Below are 18,449 nucleotides of genomic sequence, written 5' to 3'. Positions count from 1 at the left end.
AGCTTATACTAATGCATTTTTAGGCGTCTGGCTTCATCCTGTCCCTCCTCCCTGTTTATGTTTGTTACACTTACCAGATGGTGAATGAATTTTTATATATTTTTCCACTGTCCTTGGAGAAAGGTATTGGATGTGTCTCAATCTGTTTGTATCTAATTTAGATATGTGGCCTTCTAAACAGTCAGTATTATCATGTCAGCATGGTGAAAGTCTTCCATGCTATTTGATATAAACTGATAGACCTTCAGCCCCAGTATTGTCTAGTGTGTATTATCTTTTTTCTGAACATTTGAATGTGTTAGACATCCTACAGAACATTTGGAGAAGGGGAAAAAAGTGAAGTGTCATTAAATTTTTTCCAAATGTCTCACTGTGCTCTCTCTGTTCTTGGAACAGTATTGTAATAAACTGATTTATGATTGTAGTTTAATGAAAATCTTAATTTCAATGAGTCACTTCAAAAGTCCTTTGCAAAAGTCAGGAAGCCCAAGACATCAATCATTATAACTTTATAAATCATTAAATTTCGTTTTATTCAGGGGAATCACAGATTTGCATGTACTGAAGATCTTTGCCCCACATTATGTTTAATAATGTTCCTCTGTATACTTCCCTTCTCCTACAGATTTTATAATTTCAACAACTAGAAATCCTTAAGAGAAAAGATTACATTTATTGGAGATGAGTCACTGAGAGACCAAAGAATTTAAATAATTTCCTCATAACTACAAAGTGTAACAAAGATTTATTTTGAGTACTTCTTTGATTTACTGTCATTTTCTAATCACTGTTAGTGCTTCCAGTAGAAATCAAAGGGCTTAGATTTTGTAAAACATGAGATCATGTATTTTTAACATTAGTGTTAATCATGTCTCTAAAAGTTACAGACAGAACAGACAATGGAAAAAAATAAACAAGGCTAGGGATTTTGGGATATACAATGTCCTGACATAACTTAGAAGGATGTCAGAGCAAACCAGCTTTCAGTTCTGTCAACAGTGTTAACAAAGTCAATCCTGACTGTTCATTTCAATCTGCCTGTTCACCCTATGACAGCTATTTTAACAGAAGATCAGCTGTGGTGGAGGTCTGGGAGTCTAAAATTATTCATGTGTGAATGGAAGTGACCATGGAAGTTAATACCAAGACGTGAATAAAAAACATTTAATAGTTAGATCACAGCTCTTTTTTGGGATTACTTTGCCCATCTTTGTAGTAATATACGATCTATTAATAAACAAGAACACATTCAGTATAATAATAATAATAAAGGTAGATATATGTGCTGTGGAAATCAGTTTTTCTTCCTTAGGTAATACTGATATATGCTTTTTTTCCAACTGTAAATTTTAAGGTGGAACAAAGGCAGGATGAAGAAGATAAAACTTTCAAGTTGGAAGCCAGAGTTGAAGGAGAAATGGAATTTGGTGATAAATAAAATGAAGAGCACATGTGAGGCAGAAATATTTTAATAGATATTATGAAGTACACAGCACATAGATTGAGGTGATATAGTCAGATGATTTAGCACACCTGAGACATGTATCTGGAAGAAAATGGCTCTAACAGGTAAGAGGTAGGAAAAAGAAATAAAATCTGAGAAACTGAGGAACATGGAGTTTCTGTCTTTGCTCTCCTGATTGAAGGGAGAGTGTTTTGAGTTTCACTCCTCAGAGACCTGATTTAGCTGTTTTGTAGTCATGAAGTTATGAGTAGTTGCACCAACCAAGGATGTTAAAAAACCATATTGGAGATCCTGAATTGGCTAATTTTAAGTGTCATTCCTGAAACTCTTGAAAATGAACCCAGATTTCATCACTCAAATTTTTTAAAAATTAATAAAGTCAGGAATCTGAAATTATAGGATGTTGCAGAAATGCTGGCTGCAGCAGGATGAAAATATTACTGTTCTAAGACAAAAATTAATACAAGTAAATAGAAAGCTGATAAAGATAGGTTTTTTTCTAGATGTCTCCATGAAATAAGTAGAAATTACCCAGAAGAAATAATTAAAAAAATTGAATAGAAGAGGAAAAGAAAAGGATATCTTGCCAAAAGTGTCTAAGGTCAGGAACTAGTACTGTGGCTGTATGTGTCCGCTTTTACTTGCAAGTCAAGATGCAAATAAGCAAACATAGATAAGTGCAACTTCTGTGGGTTTGATTAACTCATGTGATGGTGTACTGCAACTGTAAGTGTAAATTACAAATTTTCAATGTATGTTGTGCTTTCAGATTTTTCTTCTCTATTCTTTTGTGTTTCAATATCATATTCTAATGCTAATTAGATAAGGAAAAAATGCATGGTACTAGAAAGTACATCGTTATGCATCAATGCCAGAAGAGGTCAACTGAAAATAATTAATAAATACATAAATGCCTTGTTTACAAAGAATACAAATGTATGCTTTGTGGATTTCCATGGAAACTACCCAGAAAAGCAATTATTATACTGACAATCAGAAACAGCTTTTTTAGAAGCAAGAAATCTGTTGTGGTTTTTCAGACTCGTGGTCATGTCCTTTGTATATCAGCTGATATGCACTCAAGTATAACCAGTTGTACATGTTTCAGTCTGTTGTTAAATGCTTTATGACCACTGAAACACCTTTGTGACATGCAGAATGCATCCAACTGTGAAAAGTGTCATAATAAAGTGCCAGTCAAGGTACCTGAACCCTTGTCTATTTCCTAGAAGACCAAACTGCCACTGAAAAAGTAACCAGGGTTGGCTTTGTGTGTATGTGTGGTGGTGTGTAGATTTGTTTTTTTTTTTTTTTTTTCTTGTTTATTTATCGATTAGGTATGGTGTTGGCCCTAGGAATACAATCAAAAATTGTTCAATCTTTCTAAAAATCTATTCTATAACGTAATACAGCTCAGTTACACTTTCCTGAATGATAAATTAAAAACACTGTGGAGTTCTAAACAAGCTGAAAGCTCCCCCTGCTGTTTCAGAGCATTAGGAGATGACATCCCTTTGGATTTTTTATTTAAAAGAGAAGACAAGATCAAATGCTTTAAACGAGCTAATGGTCAAAAAATGTTTATTTCAGTAATGACATTTTCAGCTGATGAAAGGTAGAAGATAATATGTATGCATTAGTATAAAATTACTGTAAGAGTCATGACAGAAAGAAAGAAGCTCTTTCAGTTAAACCAAATGAGGAAAAATGTTAATCATAAAATCACTTTTTCAAATTGCACCACTACTTAATATAGGAAGGAATATTCAAGGTATTTGAATCACTTATTGTTAAGGTTAGACATATATTCTGGTTAAGGTCAATTAGCACCTCTGAAGATTACACTTTTGAGAATATAGGGTAGTTTATTGTAGCAATGCTGTATTCTGTAAATGGAGATTGGAGACAATCTGAATATAACTGTCCCCCCTCTCCACTACTGTGTTGAAGAAAAACATATATATATATATATGTGGGATAGATGCCTTTCAACCATTTTGCATATCAACAATGAGCTCGTGTTATCCATAAAATCCAAAAAATCAGTTGGTTGAGGGATATGTACAACTAAAGAGCATATTTTTGAGCATATTTTGATTTAAGGAGAATGTCAACAATATTTTGCAACATATTATGCAAGGAGCATGCTGTGCTTGGGCTCAGTTGCAAATTAAACTAGTCCAATACAACATGAACCAGAGAAATTGCATTGAGGAGAATGAGAGGAAACCATCTGAATAGTATCCAGACAGAAGAAACAAACTACATCTTTAATTCTTTTTCTAATTCTTGTATTGTGCTTCTGATATCTTTGACAGGGGGAGTAGCATCACAATTCTCACTTTTCTAGTTTTTTATTCTCCTTGAAGGGCTGATCACGCATCACCGTCTTGATATATGTCGGCCAAACATGTGACAGGATATTCAGGTCTATTTTGTTCTCCAATTGCATCATCTACAGCTATCTGTGCTTGTCTTTCTGCTGGGTTGAGCATGCCTGGTTGCCAGACACCCACACAGCCATGCTCTCATTCCCCATCCTTAGCAGGACAGGGGGAGAAAATAGGACAGAAAAGCTTGTGAGTCAAGACAAAGACAGGCAGATCACATGCATGCTGTCACATGCAAAACAGACTCCCCTTGTACAAAATCCATTTAATAATAAGAATAGGATAGTGAGGAACAGAGACAAAAAAATAAATAATTTCCCTCTATCTGTCAGCTCTTCTTCCCAGGCTCACCTGGGGCTGGGCCAGGCAGAAGATGAGTTACAGTGAGTCCACCACCCCTCTGGTCAGCTGGAGTCAGCCACGCAGGCAGTGTCCCTTTCCAACCTCCTGTATATCCCCAGCCTACTCACTTCGAGCAGGTGGGGAAGAGCAAGCACAGCTCAGCAAGAGCTGGAGCACTGGTATGTTCCCAGCACTCTATTGGCTGCAAATTCAGAGTGGAGGGGCTGCTATGAAGAAAGTTAACCCCAGAACTCTATCCCTTCATCCCATTCTTAGAATCATAGAATGGTTTGTGTTGGAAGGCACCTTAAAGATCATCTAGTTCCAGCCCCTTCTGCAGCCAGCAGGAACATCTTCAGCTAAATCAGGTTGGTCAGAGCTCCATCCAGTGTGGCCTTGAACATTTCCAGGGATGGGACATCGACCACTCCTCTGGGAAATCTGTTCCAGTGTTTCACCACATTTATCATAAAAAAACCCTTTCATTCTTATACCTAATCTATATCAATCTTCCCTCAGTTTCAAGCCCTTACCTTCTGTCCTGTTGCAACAGGCCCTGCTCAAAGGTTTGTCCTCCTCTTTCTTGTGTGGCCCCTTTAAGAACTGAAAGGCCACAATCAGGTCTCCCTGGAACCTTTTCTTTTTCCAGGCTGAACAACCCCATCTGTCTGAGCCTGTCCTCACAGAAGAGGTGCTCCAGCCCTCTGATCATTGTTGTGGCCCTCATCTGGACCCCTTCCAACAGGTCCCTGTCTTTCCTATGCTGAGGACCTCATAGCTGGACACACTACTCCAGGAGGGCTCTCACCAGAGTGGTGTATAGGGGAAGAATCACTTCCTTCCACCTACTGGCCACACTCCTGAGATGGCCCAGGATGTGTATGGTTGGCTTCCTAGGCAGCAAGCACATATAGCTGGCTCATGTCCGGCCTTTCATCCACCAGCATCCCCAAGCCCTTCTCATCCAGTCCCCATTTTATTCATGGTGAAACCCCTTAACTTCCAAGTATTTGGTTGCTTATATTCCCCTCTTAATTTTGGATTATGAAATCTTACCTCTTGTGACACCATTAGGTTTCTTAAGGAAATTGTGAAAAATTTAGAGTTTCTGATACCAGTCTCTTGTTACATGCATTTCCTATCTTTAGATTTTTTTTTTAAATAGTTTTGATCCAATATTCCATTCCCAGGTTCTATTTACATCACAACAGAAATCTAGTTTAATTCTCTCAGGATAATTTTTAATAGCTCTTTGGTTTTCAGTTGCCTCTTTTTAGCTGTCTCCCCTCACAAAGTAAAGAGGTTGTCAAGTTCTTACCTCCCCTCATTTGGATTCTGAGTGGTCACCATATCAGAGGTGCTGCCCAATATCTTTCATAGCATCCAATAAATTGGTAATCCTTTCCTAATCCAAAAAAAACTACTTACCCATTTGGCACATTGCCTTTGATTAACGTGTTTTATTTGGTCACAACTGCCACATTAAGACGTTATTAAATGTAAAATAAAATGTCTTTAAAAATGTTACTGCTTGTACTCAAAATATTCTCTATTGTTTTAAGAAGAATCTTGCATAGAAGAAAATTTAATTGGGCTTAATTAACTTAACTAATAAAACTGTTTCATATTTAAGCTTGTCTAATATTCAACACAGGATACACTGATGAATAATGTAGCCCAACCCCCTCTGAGGCACAGTCCTTTGATGAGAATCTTTTGGTATAGTGCTTTTCTAGTGTTTCTCTCATCTAAAGGGGTCAGTTAAAGTGTAAACTGATACAGAATTCAAAATTACTCTTTTCCTCTGCTGTTTGAGATTTCTGTTTGAGTTCCTTAACTGCAGTCTGTGGGTTTTTCAGTACATCAGGTCTATAATGAGGGTTTTTACTCCTGCTGGTATGTATAGCAGTGGTGGGTGAAAGGTCTCTTTTACATAAGTATTTATAAAAATATGAAAGGCCTGTGTTGGCAAGTATTCATTGTCCCAAATAGAGGCTGTACAATCCATCCCCTTTATGTATGTGTTAACATTACCCTCATCATCACTGCATCTGACTACTTCATGCTTATCACATTATTTTATTTAACAAAACTTAGAAAGAAGGAACTTAATACCATAAAATTAGAATCATAGAATTCTTTAGGTTGGAAAATATCTTTAAGATCACCCTTAAGTCCAACCGTTAACTCAGCACTTTCACTCCAAAACTAAACCATGTCTTTCTTTAAGTGCCACGTTTATGCATCTTTTAATTACCTCCAGGGATGGTGACTTAACCACTTCCCTTGGCAACATTTTCAGTGAAGGGGTGAAATTATTAAAGAGAGGAATGAAGTCAGGTATCAGGGAGAAGTTTCAAGGGAATAATTGAAAATACAGTCAGATGTACCCTGAATACAGCTAAGCAGCTCATTATTGTTTCAAAAGGTCAAGGTTGGATTTGGTTCTATTTCCATATGAAGACTGACTCCTGGGCTGTCCTTGTTCACTTCTGCCTAAGAGCACCTATTTTCTTCAAAGGAAAATCAGCTGAAAATGCTTAAAAAAAAAAAAAAAAAAGCTAAAATAAAACTCAAGATTTTATCTGTAGATAGTTAGAAATGTTCTTAAAAGCTGACAGTGTAGGGTGCTAGCTGGTTAAGAGAGAACTCTCAGTCTTTGGCTCAAGTGATTTAACAGGAAAACTGGCTGAGCCAAGGCTGAGATCTATCTGCCAGCTCAGGATAAGGAAAAATAAGACCATGTTAGTATAGCTAAAAATCAAATTATGCAGATATCCAATTGTTAGTAATTTTTGCTTTAAAATGATTGCTATCATAAATCCTGTAAATTCTTATAAAAAATTATAACATTTTATTTTCAGTAGGATTCCAGCAAGAGCTTAGCAGAACATGCAATTTTTTTTCTATATAGACTAGATGATGGATGAGAAGTAGAAATTATTTAGGTTAAATTCACCTTGGCAGCTTTACCATTTACCGAGTGTGATTTTTTCTCTGTCATTGATTAACCCTTTTTTTAATGCAGGTTTTGCATTTATATATGAATATATATATTTATACATATTTATATATGCATTTATAGATAAACAGAGATGAACAAAGAGCAAATTAGAGTTAATATTTTTATGTGTCTGCAGGGGAAGAAGAATGAAACACTCCATCTTTCATCATAGAAAAATAAAGCTCCAGAAACACAGTGACATGACAAATACTTATATAAAGTTCTTAAAATATACCAGTTAAGACTCCTGCCTTTGACATGTGGATCAAAAGGGTGAGAAAGAAAAGCTAATCAATCATAGTACCATTAGTTCTGTTTCAGAAATAATCAGTGCAAGGTAAATGCAACAAATACTGCCTAGTGGGCTTTTAATGTCCATAAAGTTCCCAAAATCCATGAGGAAGTAACAAGAAAATTAAGCAAATATCTAAGATTTCAGCTGACGAAAACCAGCATTAGGCCTAACTGACTATATGAAGATATTGCAAGTTTCAATGTTTTGGGATGAGTACCTATAAATATGAGAAGATATTCATTGTTAACTAAGGGTTGCCAAGTATAATTTCAGACACAGTAGATAAAATATTTTTCTTTTTTTTTTTTTTTTTTTTTTTTTTTTTCCTAAATACCTTTTTCAGGATTTGTATAGTTGATTTTGAATCAGGCATTCAGGCATTAAGTTTGGGGGAAGAGATGGTTCTTTTTGCAGTTGTGAATAAAAATGGAATATGCACTGTGCTACTACATTGTTAGAGATGCAGCTTGGTCTGAAGGGCGATAAAATAGCACATTATTTGAGAGTCTGCCACTGAACTGCTTTGAATCATTTTTTTTGCTGTGAGTATGGACAATGTCACTGTGTCATACTTGATATAACATTAGAAAAATGCTTGTTTCCTTCCTCTTTCAGAATATTAAACTGCTACGCACCATTTCAACATATAATGAGAATCAGTATGTTCCTAGTGATAACATATTGTGTTGGAATTTGGGAGGCCTAGGTCTTACTGCTGACATATGGTGCTTTTTTAAAGTATAATTCAATTTTTTGTTTTCTAAGGTGTTAGTAAACTTTAAAAAGAATGAAATATTACTATAATTCTGTTTCCATGGATTAAAAGTGAATTTCTTTCTCAGTCAATGCTTATCTTATTCCATTTGTGCATGCTTAAAATATGCCTGCACAAATCTTCATATTAATTCTCAAAAGTATCCTTAAATGATCCTAAAAATTTCCCCATACTGCAGTATGACCCTGGAAATAAAAAAGGTAACATTTTTTAGGGCTCCTGAACTCCCAGCAATAGCAAATTTTTGAATGGTTTCAGTGACTTTCATATTACAGCATGTTTTCACCTACCTTATTTGTATATACTGGAGGATGGAGAAAAACAAGGTGAGCACCCCTATCTAGCAGATTTATTCTCAGTTTATGCATATGAACAGATGGGCTGTGGCTATGACAGAATGATTAATAAGACATTGCTTTTGTTCATAAAACCAATATTTTCTCAGAGGAAGAGTATACTTAGTGACTGTATTTTCAAAATTCTTATTACTAAAGTAAGGATTAATGATATGATACTGCTAGAGTAATTTGTGCTGTCATCCGCTGATATGAAACAGGTATTTTCCAAGGTCTTAGGTGAGGCCCCCACCAACTCAGTGCATGCAAAAATTTTTTTTTTTTTCTAGTGGCAGTGGAAAGGTATCTTTCTCCTCTTCTTACACCTGTGATATCAACTCTTAATCTAGCTCACACATATCATCTAAGGCTTATATCTTCTATCCTATTAATCACCCTTTAGATATGTTGAAATAGTATGATAAGGAACATCTGTGCTTATTGAAGTTTTTCAGTGTCCATTATGTAGATGTTGACCTTTGCTGGACAACTGGTGCTAACCAAGCCATTCTATTACTTCCCATCCTCAACTGGACAGGCAGAGAAAATTACTTTAAAAAGTGTTTCACTGGAACACCTCTCTGATTATGTGAAAAATCCATATGAAACACAGGTTTTTCATGAGACTAGCGTTGGTCAATTTTTCTTGCCAAGATTTAAACCAAATTTTTTTTTTTTTAGTAGAATTAAGTTTTCTAGAAATTTTAATCCATTTTGAAAGCATGCTTTTTCTCCTACTTTCTAATTCTATTTTTCAGTACATCAAACATTTTTATTTCAGTGCGAAATTCTGACAGTGATCAAATTGCTGTTTGCGCAGTCAGCACTTGTGAAACTTTCTCCTAAAACTGAAACATTTTCCAATGAGATTTCCATCTATTATGAATCAGTGGAGAAATGCATAACTGGGCAGCTCTAGAGTTTTAAATGTAAGGCGTGGCATTTGGTCCTTTTCCACACAGGTTTGAGTCTATGCCATCTTAGGAATGGCAGCAGACTGTGACGGTTATTTAGCTGAATGTTTTCATTAGATCTGATGGTCTCTTCAGATGTTAAATGTTGTGTTCAGTTAACTGCATATTTTGATAGGGATGAATGATACTGCTAACCTGAATAGCTCTGCTGATTTTTCATCGTTGTGTTTTAGGGAGAAGTAATGAATAGCAGTCTTCTAACCGAGGAAAGCAATTGCTTTTGGACATTTATAAAAAATCACTTGGAGAGCTGAGAGCGAGATTCCAGAGATGAGAGTACCAAAAACTACTTCACTTATAGCTTATCAACATCTCACTATTGACTCGCTGCTTTTTCAAAAAATCAGTGAAGTAAATCAGTCATTCAAAACACTGCATAGTTTCTAGATATTTGTGTGAGGATGGAAAATTGTTTGAAGCACATGCACATGCATTGGAGGACTCCACTGTTCTGAAGCGGATTTAATAAATTTTAATGGTTTTGTAGGAAGTGAGCAGGAAAAGAAAAAAAGGTTATTGAGGCCCTAGAATTAAATACAGAAGGTTGTGTTTTAGCAGTTGTCAAAGATAACTATGTTAATCACTGAAAATATTTAGAACATGATACCTCTTATTCCATCTTTCATTCACCTTCCTAGCAAGTGATAATTGTTCTTGATCTTCAGATTATCCTAAGAGTTAAGCTCTTTTTATGGCAACCACTTTCCAAAAACATTTTTAGCTCTTAGCAAGCGCTTGTGAGGAACTATGTAAAATATATGTGGTGGCTGTGAAAAAAATCCCTCATTGCAACTGCAGCTGTGAAGCTGATAACATACTTCCATAATACAGTACTTAATCTATTTTATACATGGAGCTTTCAGGATAGCATTTATAAATTCTTGAATTTGTCACCCAAAACCTCATCAACTCTTCATGTCTTCAAGACAAGTACTATGCTAGTGGGCTCTTTTCTAAATGTTCTATTCTTGCACCACTCTCTGTAGATGCAAAGCTGGGATATGTACCTTCTTTTATACTTAATGAACCTGTTACTGATTTCTTGTTCTTACCTTCCTTCTGGCTTCACAGGACAAACCAAAAGTGACATGACTTTGCTCTTTCAATGATCACATAACTTACTCCTCTGGTGCAACATTTCTATTATTCTGAATTGCTGTCCCTAATAATGTGTTCTCATTTCTTGTGTTCTAGCAGGGGCATCACACTGTGTAGTGCAACAAAAACACCTCACTTACAAAATTTTAGTGTTAAGCTTTGTGGCTTTTAAAATGCAACAGAGGGTTGTTATTAGTGTAAATTTTGAATTTGTTTATTTGTTCTAGGAATAAAAGAATATTGCCTAATGAAGGCAAGAAGAGTTGTTTACATGATTTGAATATGATTCTGCATGATAAAAACAAATTTATTTCTATAACAGAATCTGTTAGAGGGAAATGGGTAACTAAAAATTCTGTAAACTAGGGCACAGTAACAAACAGTCTTCACAGTTTTAAAATACTGGATTTGAATAAGCATACAAAAAATTAGAATAGGTACAGCTTTGCTCATTGTCGTGTTTTCTTAAAATCTCGTCTTTTGACTGTAAGTTACACGTTTATATCTGATGTAATTTCTAATGTACTGATTTTTTGGTCAATCTCCATATTCCAATGCACAGTGTTATCATAAAAACCTGAGGTTTCAGTGATAAATGGAAAGAATTTGGCATTGATAGCAGTATCATAATTCAGAAATTGTTCAACAGAAAGGTATTAGTGTTCTGTAGATATAGGGAAAACAGTTAATTTGGTTTTGTGTCACAGAGTGAATATACATACAGTGACATTGAATTTGTCACTTGTCAATAGATTTTAATCATTGCAAATGACTTATACAGCAATTGCTACTTAAAAATTTCTAATTGCTAGTTAAAAAAACCCAAAAAACCCAACAAAAATATCTACAGCAAACCACACCCCCCCCCCCCCCCCCCCAAGAAAAACAAACTACAAGTTGTGTAATACAAATAAATTTAGGATCAATTTGCACTTTCCTACAGTATATTTTATTTCAATTAATTTTCTATCTATGTGGCTTATTTTGTATTTTGTAAGTTTTCAGTTTGTATCCCCTGGTCACCATTTTATCTTTTTTTTTGTTCTCTGATTTTCCAGTGGATCTCATGTGAAGCTCATGCTTTGTATTTTGTGTCTCATCTCTGTTAGGCTGAGACTTGTGTTATGCAGTTCATTTTAAAGTCCAGGTGTTGCAGTCATCCAGATTGACATTTGAAGGACAAGACCATGAGATTAAAATCTTCTTTTTGAGTTTGGAGATGATGGATGTTTTGTTTAGATTTGCCATTGTCTGCCTGTTTAGGCATCCAGTGCTAGAATATGCAAAACTTGGGAACAGTTAAACAATTTAAAGCAAATGTTCAAGCCAATGGTACATTTTAACCAACTGGATTTCAGAGCTGTTTCAGAGATTCGTAGAATGACTAGGGTTTTACTAGGCTGGGTGGCTCAAAGTCCCATCCAACCTGGCCTTGAACACTTCCAGGGACTGGACATCCACAGCTTCACTGGGCAACCTGTTCTGCTGCATCACAGCCCTCACAGTGAAGAATTTATTCCTAAAATCTACTCTAAACCTACCCTGTTAAAGTTTAAAGCCTTGTCCTCTCCCTACACGCCCTTGTAAAAAGTTCCACTCCATCTTCCTTGTTAGTCTGCTTTAGGTACTGGAAGGCTGCTATAAGAATTTACTGTCTACTTGAATTTCCTTCTTGAATCATAAAGGACAACTGAAACATTTTTTCTGACATATTTTGTAGGCCAGTTTTAGCCAAAAGTGGATAAATGCAATAATATTACTGGGAATTATACTTATGATCTGTCATGGTTTAACCCCAGCCAGCAGCAGCTCAATCACTTCCCACCAGTGGGATCAGGGAGAGAATCAGAAGGGTAAAAGGTAGAAAACTTGTGGGTTGAGATAAAGAGGGTATAGTAGGGAAAGCAAATGCTGCACACACAAGCAAAGAAAAACAGGGAATTAATTCAACACTTCCCATGGGCAGGCAGGTGTTCAGACATCTCCAGGATGTGTAGTGGTGACTTGGGAAGACAAAAGCCATCACTCTAAAGGTGTTCCCCCCACTACCTCCTTCTTCCCACCACTTTACATTGTCTAGAATATCCCTTTGGTCAGTTTGGGTCACCTGTCCTGGCTGTGTCTCCTCCTAACCTCCCAAACACCCCCAAATTCCTCACCAGCAGGGCAGTGCAAGAAGCAGAGAAGTCCTTGGCTCTGTGTAAGCCCTGCCCAGCAACAACAAAAACATCTCTATATTATCAACCCCTGTGTTCAGCACAAATACAAAACACAGCCCCACACCAGCCACTCTGAAGAATATTAACTCTACCCTGGCTGAAAGCAACACATGATCTTATACTCAGCAGCTGTATCTGTACTGTAAAATTCAGTGATACCAGCAAACACCTCCTTGCTTCACTTACGACTTCAAAGAAAAAAATCCTCCTGATTTTATTTCCTAAAAGTGAGGTGTGGAGAAACTAGAAGAGAAAGACACGCTTTTTTTTTTTTCTTTATATGACTTCTGAGGCTGGGAACCATTCATCATTCAAAGAGGTGGTGGTAATGGAGTTTGACCAGTGCTTAGAATATTAAAAATGGAATGGAGAAGAAAAGTGTCAGGGAGACACGTTTATCATCATGCCTGAAGTCATACTCCTTCATTCACTGTCTTGGTTAACATAATATTATTTAAAGAAGACATACAAAGAACTCAGAATTGATGAAAAGGTGCAAAAATTGGACATACAATTATACACAACCTAAATCAGTCTATGCAATGCAGGTAAATAACTTAGTTTCTCCCAGTGACTGCATATCAATAAGATTGTTTTGAAATATTTTGTCATTATTAATATATTAATGGCTTCCCATTAATTCTCTTCAAACAGACAATAAATTTGAAAGGATATAACACTTTTTTTGGTGTTAATCTCCTAGTTAAAGCTAACATAAAATGGCATTTCAACATTTACTAAAGAGATTTGTTTTTTTGCATACGAACAAAAAGGCTTAAGTTTTTCTGGTTTTCACTAAATCACACTATCCTGTTCCATCTTCTAGGATACAGTCTTCTAGAGAATCAAAAAGGAAAGTGGGAGTATTTGTAGCGATAATGTGAGCTCATAACATCACTCCATTTATTATTTCGCTGATTCTGCACTGTGCATAAGTAAGTGCTGTGGAAGTGATGCCTGAAGAGGTGGCCACCTAAAAACAGAGACCAGACAAGAATAAGGGAACAAAGGTAGGTATTTATTTGAAGGGCCTTCAAGGTACACCCTGGGCAGGCCAAAGGCTACACCTAAGATGGACCCCAAGTCACAAGTTCTTCACACTTTTATGAGTTTGGTTCATTTGCATACCAAGGTTAATTCTCCAGTTAAAACTTCAGTCAATGATGGAATTTCCCCAAGTTTACCCCATTTATTAAGATGTTAATTTACACATTTTGGGCCTAGGACAATCTGGGTGTCCTTGGAGAGCAATTTTGGAGAGGGTCGTTATGTCTAACAAGCATGAGAGAACAGCAGCTAACAGGCCACAAGAAACTTCAGAGTTACACACTAGGCAGTACAGGATTTGAAAAATACAAAAGCTAAAACCTAAGGCGTCAGAAGACAAAATCTTCTTGTTAACAATTTAGATTAAAGTTCAAGGACCACACAAAATGGTTCAAGGCAAGTCTACACAGAAAATGATATCATCATTTTGAGGAACTGTTGGTGGACTCTCTGAAAGCAAATACAATAGGTGCTTAGTTACATTAATATCATAAAGAAAAAAAAAAAAATTTCCCTTTACAGTTGGTATGCATAGACTGAATATTTCTGTACATTTAAACATAGGCTATTAATTCTATTTGAATTATCCTATATATTAGACTTTATTGTTGAACAGATTCATTTCCTTTGGACTAGAGAAACCCCACGCATTTTCTATTAGCAGAATGAATTTCATAGTAAAAAATATATCAAGCATGTATTAACAAAATGTGTGCATTATTTTTTAATAGCAGGTTAATATTTGTTTGTTATCTCAGTTTAAATGATCAAAATTTCACCTTTATTAATTACAGCTCACATTCTATTAACGTAAAAGAAATTATAAGTCCACAAACCTTCAGCTTACACTAGTAGTATGGTCTACCCTTTTAAAGTTATTTTTCTTGAAAAACAAACTAAAAATTCTTTCATAATTGTTCTAGTTATGAAGAGCATTTGCTTAAAGTAGCATTTATGTCAACACTGACTATTTTTTTTCTAATGTTTTCTAGAATTATATATGTACTTCTCTTCTGCCTTCTTCTGTAGGCATCCTTATGGCCCTGTGTGATTTCCAAACATACTGTAAAACAGACCATGTGAAAGACTGTTATTAACCTCAATAATCTTGTGTTCTAGAAAAGGAAGATGTTATATATCATTTGAAACATTCATTTTATATAAGTAACAAAAACTTTAAAGCTGCACTAATTTATACTGAAAGAAAATGAAAGCTTTAGGCAAAGGATTAACATTTATTTAGTTAGTAAAAATGTAGAAAGTGATACATTAAGCCCTATAACTCTGACATATTTTGGAAATAATTTGAATGATCTATTTTCTATATGAAAACATGAAGCAACATATTAATTTCTCATTATGTAAGCCATTCCCTTTAAATAGCAGCAGCTAAAGCATATTAACTTGTTACTTTTATAATGGGGAACCTATGAATATTCCTGAGAAGTCAGATGTGATGTTTTTAAACAGCATGATTCTGGAGGGGAACCTCTAAAAAGGGGGAAGAATGGTTTGCAAGATTAACTGGAGTACTTGTTTCAGAGGATGTTGGTATTTTTTTTCCCCCTTTTTTTTTTTTAATATTTTTTTCCTTTTTTAATTATCCAGACAAATTAAAATTCAAAGCATTGAACTAGAAGACCCTTGCCAAAACACTGTTGGGACTTAAATATATGCAAACTTTTAAATTTACTATAGATCATTTAAAAAAAACACCCCATATGTCTCTCTTATGGGAAATTTTGCAGTCTAATATATCTTTACAAATAAAAGCTTTCTTTAGAATTATTTTATATTGGATCAACTTGAAACAGAGTTTATAGCTTGCAGAATAATGTGTTAAATGTGAAATTCTTTAAATGTGAAACTTAAGGAAGTTTTTGTGGTGTAAACCCCCTAATTGTTATAATGGCTAAATAAGCTGACATAGAAACATATGATGTTTTGTGTATGGGAATGGAATGTTATTTTGATGATATACTTCCTCTTGATAACTGTTTCCAAACCTAAGTACATGTTTAGCTCAGCAGTAAATAGAAATGGTGAGCTGAAAACTGCTCTAAGTTCTAAAAACAGTCACCTATTGTAATGAAAATGTAAATAGGGCATATATATTTATACTATAATTTCAGTGAAAACAGCAGTATTTTTTGTTTCATTAATCTTTCCTTAAATTTTGTCTTCCCTGTGTCATTTGGCTCCTTATGTAATTTTTTTCTCTGTGTTCTAAGACAACCCAATTTTGCCAAGAAATCCTATGTCACATTCCCAGCATGGCGACTAGTACGTATAGAGGACTCGACACACTTCTGAAAGTGTGAAATTTAACTACTTTGAGTTTGATCAACCAAAAAAGCATCTTCTTAACTTTAAGTATGTAAATGCTATTACAAGGCATCCCTAGGTAGGTCTGAAGCAAAACCCAGTATTTTAAATGCTATTTTTGGGTCAAGATTCGAGAGAGCACCTTGTGGATGCTTTCTTAAAAAAAAAAAATGCACAGACAAAAAAAAACCAGCACCCTCCCACACACACACTTGCCCCCCAAATGTTTCAAGCCCTGGAATCTTCTTTTCAAAAGTTCTGTGAACTCCAGTCTCAAGTAAAGCTAGATACCGATTTCAGTTAGTTGGGCTCAGAAAGGCTTTTCACGTGGTTGTACTGCTGTGAAGAGAATTTAACCTGAGAGAGATTCCTGGGATGCAATGGAGAATATTTAATCAAAATCACAGATAACAAAAAACCCTTTTGCAGAACAGTCAAGTGATAGTTAAGTACTGAAGTCTATACTTCAGGTACTTAGTATTTAAGTCCTTGCTCTGGTATCATATCATTACCTTACCATCAGGCCTTTCTTCCCTCCCTGTCATCTCTGTTGGATTCAGGGAATAATTTTAGTACAAAGTAGAAACATATGTGGGAGAGACTAAGGCAGTAACCTAGAAATTCCAATGGGTCATGGGAGTAGCATGAGAACTTGCCTTTCAAAGCCTGGCTTGCTGTGTGACAGAGCATTTATGTGAGCTGATGGGCCTTTTTTTAACTTAGACGAGCATTCTAACTCAGGACTTACAGGTTATGGAGTAAAAGAAAATGGTTTGTTATTTTTCTCCACAAAGTTGACAAACTTTTGTCCAAGTGTATGTTGACATCTCAGTTAGTTAGAGGAGGGGTAAGATATTTCTTATCTAGCCTAAGAAAATTCTGGGGAGTGGAATTAAAATGCTGAAACAGCAAAAGGCCTAAAGCACTGTTGAAAGTGTAGTTTTCTGGAAAGCTTCACTTCTGCAGTTGGATCATTCTGATGGATGCTACTCCACTATTTGTGTTGCTACCTTCTTTCAGGGCTTTAAGTCCTTCATCACTGCTGTTGACATTTGCTGCTTGCTTTCACAACTTGACCAGTTCTTCTTCCTTTGGAATTATCCAGTTCAGAAGAGTATCTCCTGATTTTGGTTTGTAGGTCACATATGTCAAGACATCTGTTCAGGGCATATTGTCAGGACACTCCATGTATCTCCTGGATATATGTGCTCAACCTTAATGTGCTTCCAGCAAATATTAGGGTGATGGAAGTCCTGTTTGAACATCTGGGCTCTGTGTGACTCATGAATAGCATGATCTGTTCCAAAAATTTTTAATAGGAATAATTTAAGGTTTTCCAAAATTATCTCTTTCCAGGTATTACATATCTATTAGGCTATCAAAGCATATTTTTCTATTATTTCTGTTTAATACATACAAAGTCTGGTAGCTGTGCTCTAAGTGGCCTTTGACCACAGTTAATATTGTGCATAAAGGAAGCAATGATAGCTATTTAATTATTCATTCAATTCAGTTTATTATGACTCATTCTAAAATCTTAGCAAGACTGGCTAGATTTCAGCTGAAAGAATATTACCTGACTGTAATTTTCAGACCAGTGAGTTTAAATAATGAACATTATAAAAGATAAATAGTAATTATTTGATATTCTTTTATATTTTAGCTATTCTAAGTCTGAGCAACCTGTACTTTTTGCAGTATAGGTTTCCTTCTGCAAATTTTTAAAAAAATAATTGTGAATTAAATGACAAAGAAAAATAATCTCATCTTTGGTTTGTGTTAGATATTTGATTGTTTGGGTGGAGTTTACTATGGCATTCTGTTGTACAACTTTCAAGATCAGAAGAAACTATACTTATGTCCATTTTAATAATCCATAGGAAATGGTCCCAAATAAAAAATAATTTTTTATTGCATCTGATCCAAAAACCATCATTTCTGTTTGGAAATAACTTAAAGTGATGCATATACTACCAAAATATTTCGGTGACAAGATGTTTTGGCCCTCTCTTCAAATCTGGCTAATTAGCTAATTTTAAATAACCTGATTTAAAGTTTTCCTTCCAACTCAGAATGTTCAGTGATTCTGTGAAATTACTTTCTATAATTATACAAAGGATTTGATTTCAGGTTAACTCTTTGTCAGCTATTTACATATATCTGTTTGCCTGCATTCTGCT

The sequence above is a fragment of the Corvus hawaiiensis genome, chromosome 1 (genome assembly GCF_020740725.1).
Source record: "Corvus hawaiiensis isolate bCorHaw1 chromosome 1, bCorHaw1.pri.cur, whole genome shotgun sequence".
In the NCBI taxonomy this organism is placed as follows: Eukaryota; Metazoa; Chordata; class Aves; order Passeriformes; family Corvidae; genus Corvus; species Corvus hawaiiensis.
Note: the sequence above shows the minus strand (reverse complement) of the source record.